The sequence below is a fragment of the Crotalus tigris genome, unplaced genomic scaffold (assembly GCF_016545835.1).
Source record: "Crotalus tigris isolate CLP2741 ecotype Arizona unplaced genomic scaffold, ASM1654583v1 scf7180000024361.1375286210:1436186, whole genome shotgun sequence".
In the NCBI taxonomy this organism is placed as follows: Eukaryota; Metazoa; Chordata; class Lepidosauria; order Squamata; family Viperidae; genus Crotalus; species Crotalus tigris.
In genome coordinates, this window is record NW_024100529.1 from 838,019 (window position 1) to 850,094 (window position 12,076).

Genomic DNA, 12,076 nt, shown 5'->3' on the forward strand with positions numbered 1-12,076 from the left:
TATACCATTTCAGACAGATGATTGTCCAGTCTCTTTTTAAAAACTTCCAGTGATGGAGTGCCCACGGTTTCTGGTGGCAAGCTGTTCCACTGGTTAATTGTCTTCACGGTTAGGAACTTTCTCCTTAATTCCAGATTGCTTCTCTCTTTGATCAGTTTCCAACTATTGTTTCTCATCCTTCCCTCTGTTATTTGGAGAATAACATGACCTCTTCCTCTTTATGGCAGCCCCTCAGATACTGGAACGCTGCTATCAAGTCACTCCTGTTTCTTCTTTTCTTTAGACGGGCCAAACCCAAGTCCCGCAGCCGTTCTTCGTATGTTTTGGTCTCCAGGCCTTGGATCATCTTAGTTGCTCTTCTCTGAAGTTTTTCCAAGCTCTCCACATCTTTTTCGTGACGTGATGACCAAAATTGGCTGCAGTATTCCAGGTGTGGTCCCACTAGGGTTTTATAAAGCGGTACTAATAATGATAATAGTAACGTTGGAAGGGACCTTGGAGGTCATCTAGTCCAACCCCCTGCTTAGGCAGGAAACCCTATACCATTTCAGACAAAGGGCTGTCCAGTCTGTTCTTGAAAACTTCCAGTGTTGGAGCATTCACCGCTTCTGGAGGCAGGTTGTTCCACTGGTTAATTGTTCTCACTGTCAGGAAGTTTCTCCTTAGTTCCAGGTTGCTTCTCTCCTTGATTAGTTTCCATTCATTGCTTCTTGTCCTGCCTTTGGTTGTTTTGGAGAATAGCTTGACTCCCTCTTCTTTGGGGCAGCCCCTGAGATACTGGAACCCTGCTATCATGTCCCCCCTGGTCCTTCTCTTCATTAAACTAGACATCCCCAATTCCAGCAGCCTTTCCTTATATGCTTTAGCCTCCAGTCCCCTAATCACGTGATCTTGATTCTATGCCTTATACAACCCAGGATTGTGTTAGCTTTTTTGGTTGCTGCTGCACACGGCTGGCTCACAGTCAAGTGAACGTCCAACAGGACTCCAAGGTCCCTCTCACAGTCGCTGCCTCCAAGCCAGGTCTTGCCCAATAGGTATGTCTAGTCCAGGGGTAGGCAACCCCGGCTCTTTTATGGCTCATGAGTCATAAAAGAGCCAAGGTTGCCTATCCCTGGTCTAGTCTAAGGGAAAGAAGGACTAGGGGATGACATGATGGCAGTCTTCCAATAATTGAGGGGCTGCCACTAAAAAGAAGGGGTCCACCTGTTCTCCAAAGCGCCTGAAGGCAGGACAAGAAGCAACGGATGGAAACTCATCAAGGAGAGAGAAGCAACCTGGAACTAAAGAGGAATTTCCTGACAATTCATCAGTGGAACGACTTGCCTTCAGAAGTGGTGGGTGCTCCATCACTGGGCATTCTTCAGAAGAGGTTGGGCAGCCGTATGTTCTGGGTGAGGAATTCTGGGATTTGAAGTCCACCGGATTGGAAAAGGGGCTGGAGTTGCCCGGCCCAGAATTCTGGAGGCTTGGACCACGCTACGAAACCAGCCTGAGGCGTTTCCTGGAGGCACCGTTCCCCATCAGCACATGGCCCAGTGGGTAGAGTCCCCGGAAAGTGGGGGGGGGCTCTGACAGCAGAGAGCCCCAAGCATCGTCCCCTGTGGCCCCTCGACTTTTCAATGCTGCCAGCCTGCCTGCGGTCCTAATTGAAATGTGCCTTTGAAGAAAGAAAGAACTGGAGAAAAGAAGGAGAGAGCCTCATCCATCACTGACACGGCCGCTTTCAAAAGATCTGACATTCTAGGTGGGAAGGAGCCACTGACAAACCAGGGTGGAAGGGAGGGAGGAAGATCCACAGGAGTCAGGGCAAGGAAGCTGGCTTTCAGAAGGATCTGAGATTAGCCCAGGATGAGTTTGGTCTAGTCAGGGCAAGGAAGCCGGCATTCAGAAAGAACTGAGATTAGCCCAGGATGAGGTTGGTCTAGTAGTCGGGGCAAGGAAGCCAGCATTCAGAAGGAGCTGAGATTAGCCCAGGATGAGATTGGTCTAGTCAGGACAAGGAAGCCGGCATTCATAATGAGCTGAGATTAGCCCAGGATGAGGTTGGTCTATTCCAGGGGTAGGCAACCTTGGCTCTTTTATGACTCGTGGACTTCAACTCCCAGAATTCCTGAGCCAGCCATGCTGAGGGGAAAGGGAAAGGTTTCCAAGCTGAGCCATGCTGGCTGAGGAATTCTGGGAGTTGAAGTCCGCGAGTCATGAAGGGGCCATAGTTCCCCCACGCTGGCTCAGGAATTCTGGGAGTTGAAGTCCATGAGTCATGAAGGGGCCATAGTTCCCCCACGCTGGCTCAGGAATTCTGGGAGTTGAAGTCCACGAGTCATGAAGGGGCCATAGTTCCCCCACGCTGGCTCAGGAATTCTGGGAGTTGAAGTCCACGAGTCATGAAAGGACCATAGTTTCCCCCATGCTGGCTGAAGAATTCTGGGAGTTGAAATCCACGAGTCATGAAGGGGCCATAATTCCCCCATGCTGACAGGAATTCTGGGAGTTGAAGTCCACGAGTCATAAAAGAGCCGAGGTTGCCTACCCCTGGTCTAGTCAGGGCAAGGAAGCCGGCATTCAGAAGAAGCCGAGATTAGCCCAGGATGAGTCAGTCTAGTCTGCTGGAAAGAAGGATCTGGGGTGACATATATTCTCAGTCGTCCAGGTCAGGGTTGTCCCGAAGCTGCCTTTTTCAAAAGGCAACTGGACTTCCTCTGTTCCTACTTGAAGACGTTTCGCTACTCCTCCAGAAAGCATCCTCAGTTCTCCACCGTTCTGCCCGAACTGAAGAAGCTTCTTGGATGAGTAGCGAAAGATCTTCAAGTAAAAAAGAAAGGAAGTCCAGTCACCTTTTGAAAAAGGCGCCTTTTGGGACGGGTGACATGATGGCATTCTCCCAATATTTGAGAATCGGATCACAAAGAAGACGGGGGGGGGGAGGGTCAACCTCTTCTCCCCAAGCCCCTGAAGGCTGAACAAGAAGCAACAGATGGACACTAATCAAGGAGAGAAGCAACCTGGAACTAAGGAGAAAGTTCCTGACAGAACAATTAACCAGTGGAACCACCTGCCTCCAGAAGCGGTGAATGCTCCAACACTGGAGGTTTTTAAGAAGAGACTGGACAGCCATTTGTCTGAAATGGTATAGGCGAGGGGTAGGCAACCTGGGCTCTTTTAGGACTCATGGACTTCAACTCCCAGAATTCCTGAGCCAGCATGGGGGAACTATGGCCCCTTCATGACTCGTGGACTTCAACTCCCAGAATTCCTGAGCCAGCATGGCTCAGCTTGGAAACCTCTCCCTTTCCCCTCAGCGTGGCTGGCTCAGGAATTCTGGGAGTTGAAGTCCACGAGTCATAAAAGAGCATGGTATAAGATCTGCTTGAGCAGGGGAGTGGACTAGAAGATCTCCAAGGTCCCCTCCAGCTCTATACTGATTGATTGATTGACATGATATCAGTCTTCCCGTATGTGAAGGGCTGCCCCAAAGAAGAGGGAGTCAAGCTATTCTCCAAAGCGCCTGAAGGCCGGACAAGAAGCAATGGATGGAAACTAACCAAGGAGAGAAGCAACCTGGAACTAAGGAGAAACTTCCTGACAGTGAGAACAATTAACCAGTGGAACCACCTGCCTCCAGAAGTAGTAAATGCTCCAACACTGGAAGTTTTTAAGAGACTGGACAGCCATTTGTCCAAAATGGTATAGGGTTTCCTGCCTGAGCAGGGGGTTGGACTAGATGACCTCCAAGGTCTCTTCCAACTACTACTACTACTACTACTACTACTACTACTACTACTACTACTACTACTTCTTCTTCTTCTTCTTCTTCTTCTTTTTCTTTTTCTTCTTCTTCATCATCATCATCATCATTATTATTATTATGGGTGTCCTTGTTGACTCAACCAGCCAACACCGAGCAGCACCGACTCCAGAAAGGAAAATCCCACCTGTCAAACTTCACCAAATGTTCTTCTGAGTTTTTTATTAGATGACAAATGGCTTTATTGTTGTCTGCTTTGAGCCGAGTTTGTCCCAATCACAACGAGGTCCCTGCAGATCCTTGTCCCCGACAAACACAATCCCGAGCTGCAAGCGGGAACCTTAACAAAACAAGAGCTGCACGTGTTTTATCCGAATCTCACAATGACGGGCCCGTTCGGCGCGCCCTTTTTTACTGGCAGGGAAAAGAATGCAAGAGGCGAGCCTTCGCCGCGCGGCAGCTTAAGTCGGGACCCTGGTTTGTTTCACTCAACAACAACAGCTCGAAAAAGGAGAGGTTAATTGGCCGGCTGTTGCTTGCAGGAATTAATTTCTTGGAAGACCGGATGGCCCTTGATCCAATATCTTAGGTGACAAAGGAGAATTGAAACAGCTGTGGGGGGGGGGACAGCCCAGGATTGTAAACATCCAAGCTGCAAGGGAAGGCTCAGGTGCATCTGGAGAGGCAAGGGGGTCATCAGAATTGGCCACCAAAGCTGGCTTGGAAAAGGGGGGGCGGGCTCCTCCTTCTGTGGTTGATTGCAAGAAGCTTCAGATCTTGTCTAGCCCAGGGGGCCTTCAAAGCTGGCAACTTTTAAGACTTGTGGACTTCAACTCCCAGAATTCCTCAGCCAGCCAGGGGCTGGACTAGAAGATCTCCAAGGTCCCTTCCAGCTCTATTCTGATTAATTGATGGCTCTCTCCCAGGAACAGCCCTGTGCCCCCTCCCCGGGATCTGCTGGGTCCTATGCAACCAACACAAGCGACACATACACAACAAAGACAAAACCTGCCTGGCTGAGGAATTCTGGGAGTTGAAGTCCACAAGTCCTAAAAGGGCCAGGTTTGAAGACCCCTGACTTAAATCTAACACACAAAATGGAGGCTGGCTGAGGAATTCTGGGAGTTGAAGTCCACAAGTCCTAAAAGGGCCAAGTTTGAAGACCCCTGCTCTAAAGAAATGGTTTTCCACTCCAGCTAAATCCGGGAAATTCCCTGGAGGGTTATTTTTACAGAAGCCTGGGCATCCTAACAGGGTCCCAGATGATGATGATAATGATGATGATAATGATGATAATAATAATAATAATAGTTGGAAGGGATCTTGGAGGTCATCTAGTCCAACCCCCCGCTCAGGCAGGAGACCCTATACGATTTCAGACAAATGGCTGTCCAGTCTCTTCTTAAAAACCTCCAGTGTTGGAGCATTCATCGCTTCTGGAAGCAGGTTGTTCCACTGGTTAATTGTTCTAACTGTCAGGAAGTTTCTCCTTAGTTCCAGGTTGCTTCTCTCCTTGATGAGTTTCCATCCGTTGCTTCTTGTCCTGCCTTCAGGGGCTTTGAAGAATAGCTTGAGTCCCTCTTCTTTGGGGCAGCCCCTGAGATACTGGAACGCTGCTCCGACTAAAAGCCGTGAAGCCAATCACCACGTAGCCCATCATCAATTCTCCAGATACGGCAGCCGAACAAAGTCTCCAAGGCGAGCTGAACTCTTCTGCAAACTTCAGAGGAATGTTTTTTTTTTCTTTCTTTCTTTCTTTCTTTCTTTCAGCCACCGTTCTTTCTCCTCGCCATTCAAGCTGGCTGGGCTTTGTCTGGCTTCCCAGAATGAAACCCCCCACCGCCCCCCCATTAACTCCCAAATCAATCCCCCAAGAAAGAAAGAAAGAAAAAAGAATTCTTGCTGAAATCAATCTTGCAAAAGGGACAGATTGGCTGGGAGGGTTTTTTCACATGCCCGGCTGCTGGAACGAATGGAAAACAATAGGGGCCGGCAACTTAGACACCATGGCTACAACGGGACTGGGGAGAGAAATGAAGGATTAAAAGAGCTCTCTCTCTCTCTCTCTCTCTCTCTCTCTCTCTCTCTCTCTCTCTCTCTCTCTCTCTCTCTCTCTCTCTCTCTCTCTCTCTCTCTCGGCATGCATCTGGAAAGGCACCTTACGTCTTTATCTGCTGGGGGGGGGGGAACCCAGCATTTAGCATTTTGGTTGCTCCCGCATCAGCCGTTAGCTGTGGGAGCCGGGTTCCAGTTAAGCAGGGTGAAAGATCAAGAGCAAGATTAAAGTTCTTGCATTTAGATGTTTCCTATTCTATTCCTATTGATTCGCTATGGAGAGGAGATGGATCCGGGCAGCTTGGAATTGCCTACCTGAATGGCTAAATGCCGTTTTTCTCAACCTTGGCCAGTTAAAATAGGTGGATTAATGCCTCACACCTTAGTCCTGGGGTGTACCTGGATCGGGATAAAGGGAGCCTTCCCATGGTGGGTGAAAACCAAAGAGGCCAGGAATTGTTGCCCCTGAGGGGGTCCGTGGTGCTCTCCGAGGTGGTTGTTTTCTTGCAGACGTTTCATGACCACAATAGGCAATGTCATCAGTGCTAGAAGGGATGAGGTTTGTGGAATGGGGAGGAGGAGGAGGAGGAGGAGGAGGAGGAGGAGGAGGAGGAGGAGGAGGAGGAGGAGGAGGAGGAGGAGAAAAAAGGAAAAGGACTATGGAGTCCTTGATGCTCTCTGAGTTTGATTGTTTTCTTGCAGACATTTCATTACCCAACTAGGTAACATCATCAGCGCTATAAGGGAGAGGGGTTTCTGGAAAGGAGGAGGAGGAGGAGAGGGAGGGGGAGGGGGAGGGAGAGGAGGAGGAGGAGGAGATGATCCCTGGGTACTCTTTTAACCTTGGCGTTTTCTTGCAGACATTTCATTACCCAGCTAGGTAACATCATCAGTAACAGAAGGAAGAGAGCTTTGGGAAGACGAGGAAGAAGCAGACGATCGTGGGGGCCCTTGGTGCTCTCTGAGCTTGCTTGTTTTCTGGCAGACGTTTCGATGCCCAGCTAGGTAACCTCAGCAGTGCAAGTGAGTGTGGGGTGTGGGGTTTTTCTCCTTTTCAATATACAGCAGCTTGCCCTGCAGCCTTCACCCTGCAGCAGACAAGCATCCGAGCCGAAAGAAATACCCTAATCAAGGAACTATTGAGGAAGCCACACTTCCACCAGCTCTGGCAGGACAAACTACTACGGTATATATAAATAGGGAGCAAAACCCACACTCACCAATACTGATGATGTTGCCTAGTTGGGTAATGAAACGTCTGCTAAAAAGCAACCAAGCTCAGAGAGCACCAAGGGCCCAACACTCGTCAATCTCCTCCTCCTCCTCCTCCTCCTCCTCCTCCTCCTCCTCCTCCTCCTCCTCCTCCTCCTCCTCCTCCTCCTCCTCCTCCTCCTCCCAGTACTGATAATGTTGCCTAGTTGGGTAATGAAATGTCTGCTAGAAAACAACCCAGCTCAGAGAGCACCAAGGGCCCCACACTCGTCAATCACCTCCTCCTCCTCCTCCTCCTCCTCCTCCTCCTCCTCCTCCTTCCAGCACTGATAATGTTACCTAGTTGGGTAATGAAACGTCTGCCAGAGTACAACCCAGCTTGGAGAGCGCCAAGGACCCCACACTCATCAATCACCTCCTCCTCTTCCTCCTCTTCCTGCTCCTCCTCCCAGCACTGATAATGTTGCCTAGCTGGGTAATAAAACGTCTGCTAGAAAACAACCCAGCTTGGAGAGCGCCAAGGACCCCACACTCATCAATCACCTCCTCCTCTTCCTCCTCTTCCTCCTCCTCCTCTCAGCACTGATAATGTTGCCTAGCTGGGTAATAAAACGTCTGCTAGAAAACAACCCAGCTCGGAGAGCACCAAGGACCGCACACTCGTCAATCACCTCCTCCTTTTGGATGCTGAGCTTGTCTTCTGGGGTGTCGACTACTCCTGCCAGCTTATTCTAGAAGTTTGCAAGCCCTTGTTTTCATGCTTTGAGAATATTGGGGGAAAGGAATAAGATGTCATTAAGAGGCATTAAATGTGTATGTATTTTGTCTTGACGGCTCGCAGCTTTCGTTGGGCTTTTGTCGGTGGTTTTAAGGACACCTTCCGATCCCTCTGCTTTGCAGTGCTGTCACTGCCGATGGGGACACACAACCACTCACATCTCTTATTTAATCCACCTCACTAAAAGGTCTTGAGCCCTTCAGAGGCTTGGCTGAGGCATCGGCTTGGAAGTAAATATTTTTACTGGCAGTTTGCAAGGACCGCAAGCTGCCATGGTAAATATATGACTTCAGATGCTCGGTCCTTTCCAACGGTTGGTTATCCGATGGCCATTATTTCGCCAGGATAGTCTCTCAGTAACTGCCTCTTTTTCACACAAGCATGGGAGCATTCGTACCGCTTTATAAAGCCTTAGTAAGGCCACACCTGGAATACTGCATCGAGTTTTGGTCCCCACGTTACCAAAAAGAGCAGTGGTTCTCAACCTTTTTAATGCCGCGACCCCCAACCGGTTGTAAGTCGAGGACTACTCAACCGGTTGTAAGTCGAGGACTACTCAACTGGTGCAGCACCGTTTGCAGAATGGGACTTTTGGCGGGCTCAGCAGGGCAGAGACAGCCTGGACAATTCCTATTGGCTTTGGAAAGTCAATAGAATTAGACTCTATTCAAGAGAGTCTCTTCTATTGGCTTTCAAAAGCCAATAGAATAAAAAGGAGTAGCACAGCTAAGGAAAAGGGGGAAAAAAATGGTGGACTGCGTTGTTTGGCGACCCCCGTGAAATGGTCGTTTGACCCCAAATGGGGTCCCGACCCACAGGTTGAGAACCACTGAAAAAGAGGTTGAGACTTTGGAAAAAGTGCAGAGAAGAGAAACGAAGACGATCAAAGGCCCGGAGACGAAAACATATGAAGAAGGCTTGCAGGAATTGGGTATGTCTAGTTTAATGAAAAGAAGGAATGGGGAGGGTGACATGACAGCAGTCTTCCAGCATTTGAGGGGCTCCCACAAAGAGGAGGGGGTCAACTTCTTTTCCAAAGCACCAGAAGGCAAGACAAGAAACAACGGATGGAAAAACTAATCAAGGAGAGAAGCAACCTGGAATTAAGGAGAAACTTCCAGACAGTGAGGACAATTAACCAGTGGAACAGCTTGCCACCAGAAATCGTAGGCGCTCACTGGAGGTTTTTAAGAAGAGACTGGACAGCCACTTGTCTGAAATGGAGGGTGGACTAGAAGACCTCCAAGGTCCCTTCCAGCTCTATTCTACTCTAAAACCGCAGGAACCGCTTCCTTGCAAGATGAAAAATGGAGAACGGAGAGTTCCCAGGCAGCGAAATTGGATCGGTGGCCTCAACAAGACCTCAACAAGACGCTTACCCACCTCGTCACAACAATAACAAAAAACACATCCATAAAGATTAATTACCCCAGTTAGCTCTGCTTGCCAATCTGACGGATTGCTCTCTTTTCAAGCGGCCTCCGTTTTCACACGGCCAGCCGGCTTTGCAGGGATTTCATCCATCAAATCCCAGGAGCCCCCCCCCCCCAAAAAAAAACCATCCGGGACTAACCCAAGGTTGGAATGAAGACAGTACACAAAAGAGAAGAAATTGAAGTTTGGCATTGGGGCGGTTTTCCCACCCCAACGTCTTCGATGCTTGAGGCAAGTGGAGAAGGTTTTCCGGCTAATGCCCTTCCTCAAAAAGCAGGCCCTTCCTTCTGCATAAATCAGATTTATCCATTATCCCGGAGAAAGTTAGCAGCACAGGCAATCCTTGACTTAACGGCCACAATTTCTGTGGCTAAGCGAGGTAGTGGCTGCCTGCTGACCAAACTAGGGCTTCCTTGAGACCCTTGTAGTACAGGGAGCCCTCGACTTACGACCACAATTGAACCCCAGATTTCTGTTCCTGCGCAAGGTAGTTGTTAAGTCAAGGGTCTTCCAACTTGGCCCTTTGATGACTTGTGGACTGCAACTCCCAGAATTCCTCAGCCAGCCTCCATTTTGTTTGTTAGATTTAAGACGGGGGCCTTCAAACTTGGCCCTTTGATGACTTGTGGACTGCAACTCCCAGAATTCCTCAGCCAGCCTCCATTTTGTTTGTTAGATTTAAGACGGGGGTCTTCAAACTTGGCCCTTTGATGACTTGTGGACTTCAACTCCCAGAATTCCTCAGCCAGCCTCCATTTTGTTTGTTAGATTTAAGACGGGGGCCTTCAAACGTGGCCCTTTGATGACTTGTGGACTTCAGTTCCCAGAATTCCTCAGCCAGCCTCCATTTTGTTTGTTAGATTTAAGACGGGAGTCTTCAAACTTGGCCCTTTTATGACTGGTGGACTTCAACTCCCAGAATTCCTCAGCTAAGCATGCCAGTAGCGCTGGACTCTGCTCTCAAGCTGTCCTTTTGCTACTTTGCATTCCTCCTCCTCCCAGCACTGATAATGTTGTCTAGTTGGGTAATGAAACGTCTGCCAGAAAACAACCCAGCTCAGAGAGCACCAAAGGCCCCACGGTCGTCAATCACCTCCTCCTCCTCCTCCTCCTCCTCCTCCTCCTCCTCCTCCTCCTCCTCCTCCTCCTCCCAGCACTGATCACCATTTTCTCCCATCCCAAAGACCCCTTCCAGTCCTTCTCTGTGCCCTCTTCTTAAACCAGCACTCACACGATCAAGAAAATTAGATGCCTTTTCAAATATGCTGTGATACCATTTTGGGGTTTTAAACTTAAGTGGGAAGTGGCTTTGATTAAGCAATGGATGGAAACTAATCAAGGAGAAAACCAATCCAGAACTAAGGAGAAATTTCCTGACAGTGAGAACAATTAACCAGTGGAACAACCTGCCTCCAGAAGCTCTGAATGCTCCAACACTGGAGGTTTTCAAAGAGAGACTGGACAGCCCTTTGTCTGAAAAAGTATATAGGGTTTCCTGCTTAAGCAGGGGGCTGGACTAGTAGACCTCCAAGGTCCCTTCCAACTCTGCTATTCTGTTAGTTTATGATAATGGACATTGTGGGTGCTCCAACACTGGAGGTTTTTAAGAAAAGATTCGACACCCATTTGTCTGAAATGACATAGGTTCTCCTGCTTGAGCAGAGGGTTCGACTAGAAGACCTCTAAGATCCCTTCCAACTCTTATTCTGCTATTCTGAGCTTTGGTAGTAAATATACTGGAACCTCTTAATGCCATGTTTAAGTCCCCTTAGACTAATTCAGTGTTTCTCAATCTTGATGTCAACGCTGCAAATACTGTATATTCTTGCTTTGACAATATGCAGAAATGTCTAGTATTTTTAGAGTTAATGCAGAGCAGAAGAGGGTCGAGGGAAAAGCCCGGGAAAGAGAGAGGAAGGAAACCTTTGACCTTCACACTAATTGGATAAGGTGATATATGACAGCTAATTTAGGGAGGGAACATGCTGATAATTTAATTGCTCAGGGGAAGAGAATTTAGATCTTGGCATACTTCCGTTATGCCTGTGCCGACATTTTGTAACAATAAATGACTTTTAGGAAAATATGCCTGGAAGTTCTTTGAAGTGTTTCATTAGCCGGAACCATAACACTTGACCACTTTAAGACAGGTGGACTTCAACTCCCAGAATTCCAGAGCATGGCATAGCTGGCTGGGGAATTCTGGGAGTTGAAGTCCACCTGTCTTAAAGTGCCCAAGGTTGAGAAACACATAGTCCAACAGTGAACACTACCCGTGGTGTCTTCAAAAGTATGTAGCCCAGTGGTGGGTTTCAAATACCTGAACAACCAGTTCTCTGCATGGATGCAGGCTTGGGCCTCTGAGGCCTAGAACGGACTTCCGGAAGTAGCATCCATGCACTTCCGGCAAGCCATTCTAGGTCTGGGAGGCCTCCTCCAGGCCTCCGAGACCTAGAACAGACTTCTGGAAGTGGCATCCATGCACTTCCGGCGAGCCGTTCTAGGCCTGGGAGGCCTCCTCCTGGCTTCCGAGGCCTAGAACAGACTTCCGGAAGTGGCATCCATGCACTTCTGACGAGCCAGTCTAGGCCTGGGAGGCCTCCTTCTGGCCTCTGAGGCCTAGAACGGACTTCCAGAAGTGGCATCCATGCACTTCCGGCAAGCCGGTCTAGGTCTGGGAGGCCTCCTCCTGGCCTCCAAGACCTAGAACGGACTTCCAGAAGTGGCATCCGTGCACTTCCGGTGAGCCGGTCTAAGTCTGGGAGGCCTCCTCCTGGCTTCCGAGGCCTAGAACAGACTTCTGGAAGTGGCATCCATGCACTTCCGGCGAGCCGTTCTAGGCCTGGGAG

General features: G+C 49.1%; 1 protein-coding gene across 1 annotated transcript in view; it reads right to left on the bottom strand.

Annotated features, from left to right (window-relative positions):
* DIS3L2 (DIS3 like 3'-5' exoribonuclease 2) overlaps positions 1-12,076 on the bottom strand; it is a 202,655-nt gene that overhangs the window by 51,460 nt on the left and 139,119 nt on the right. The window lies entirely within an intron of this gene.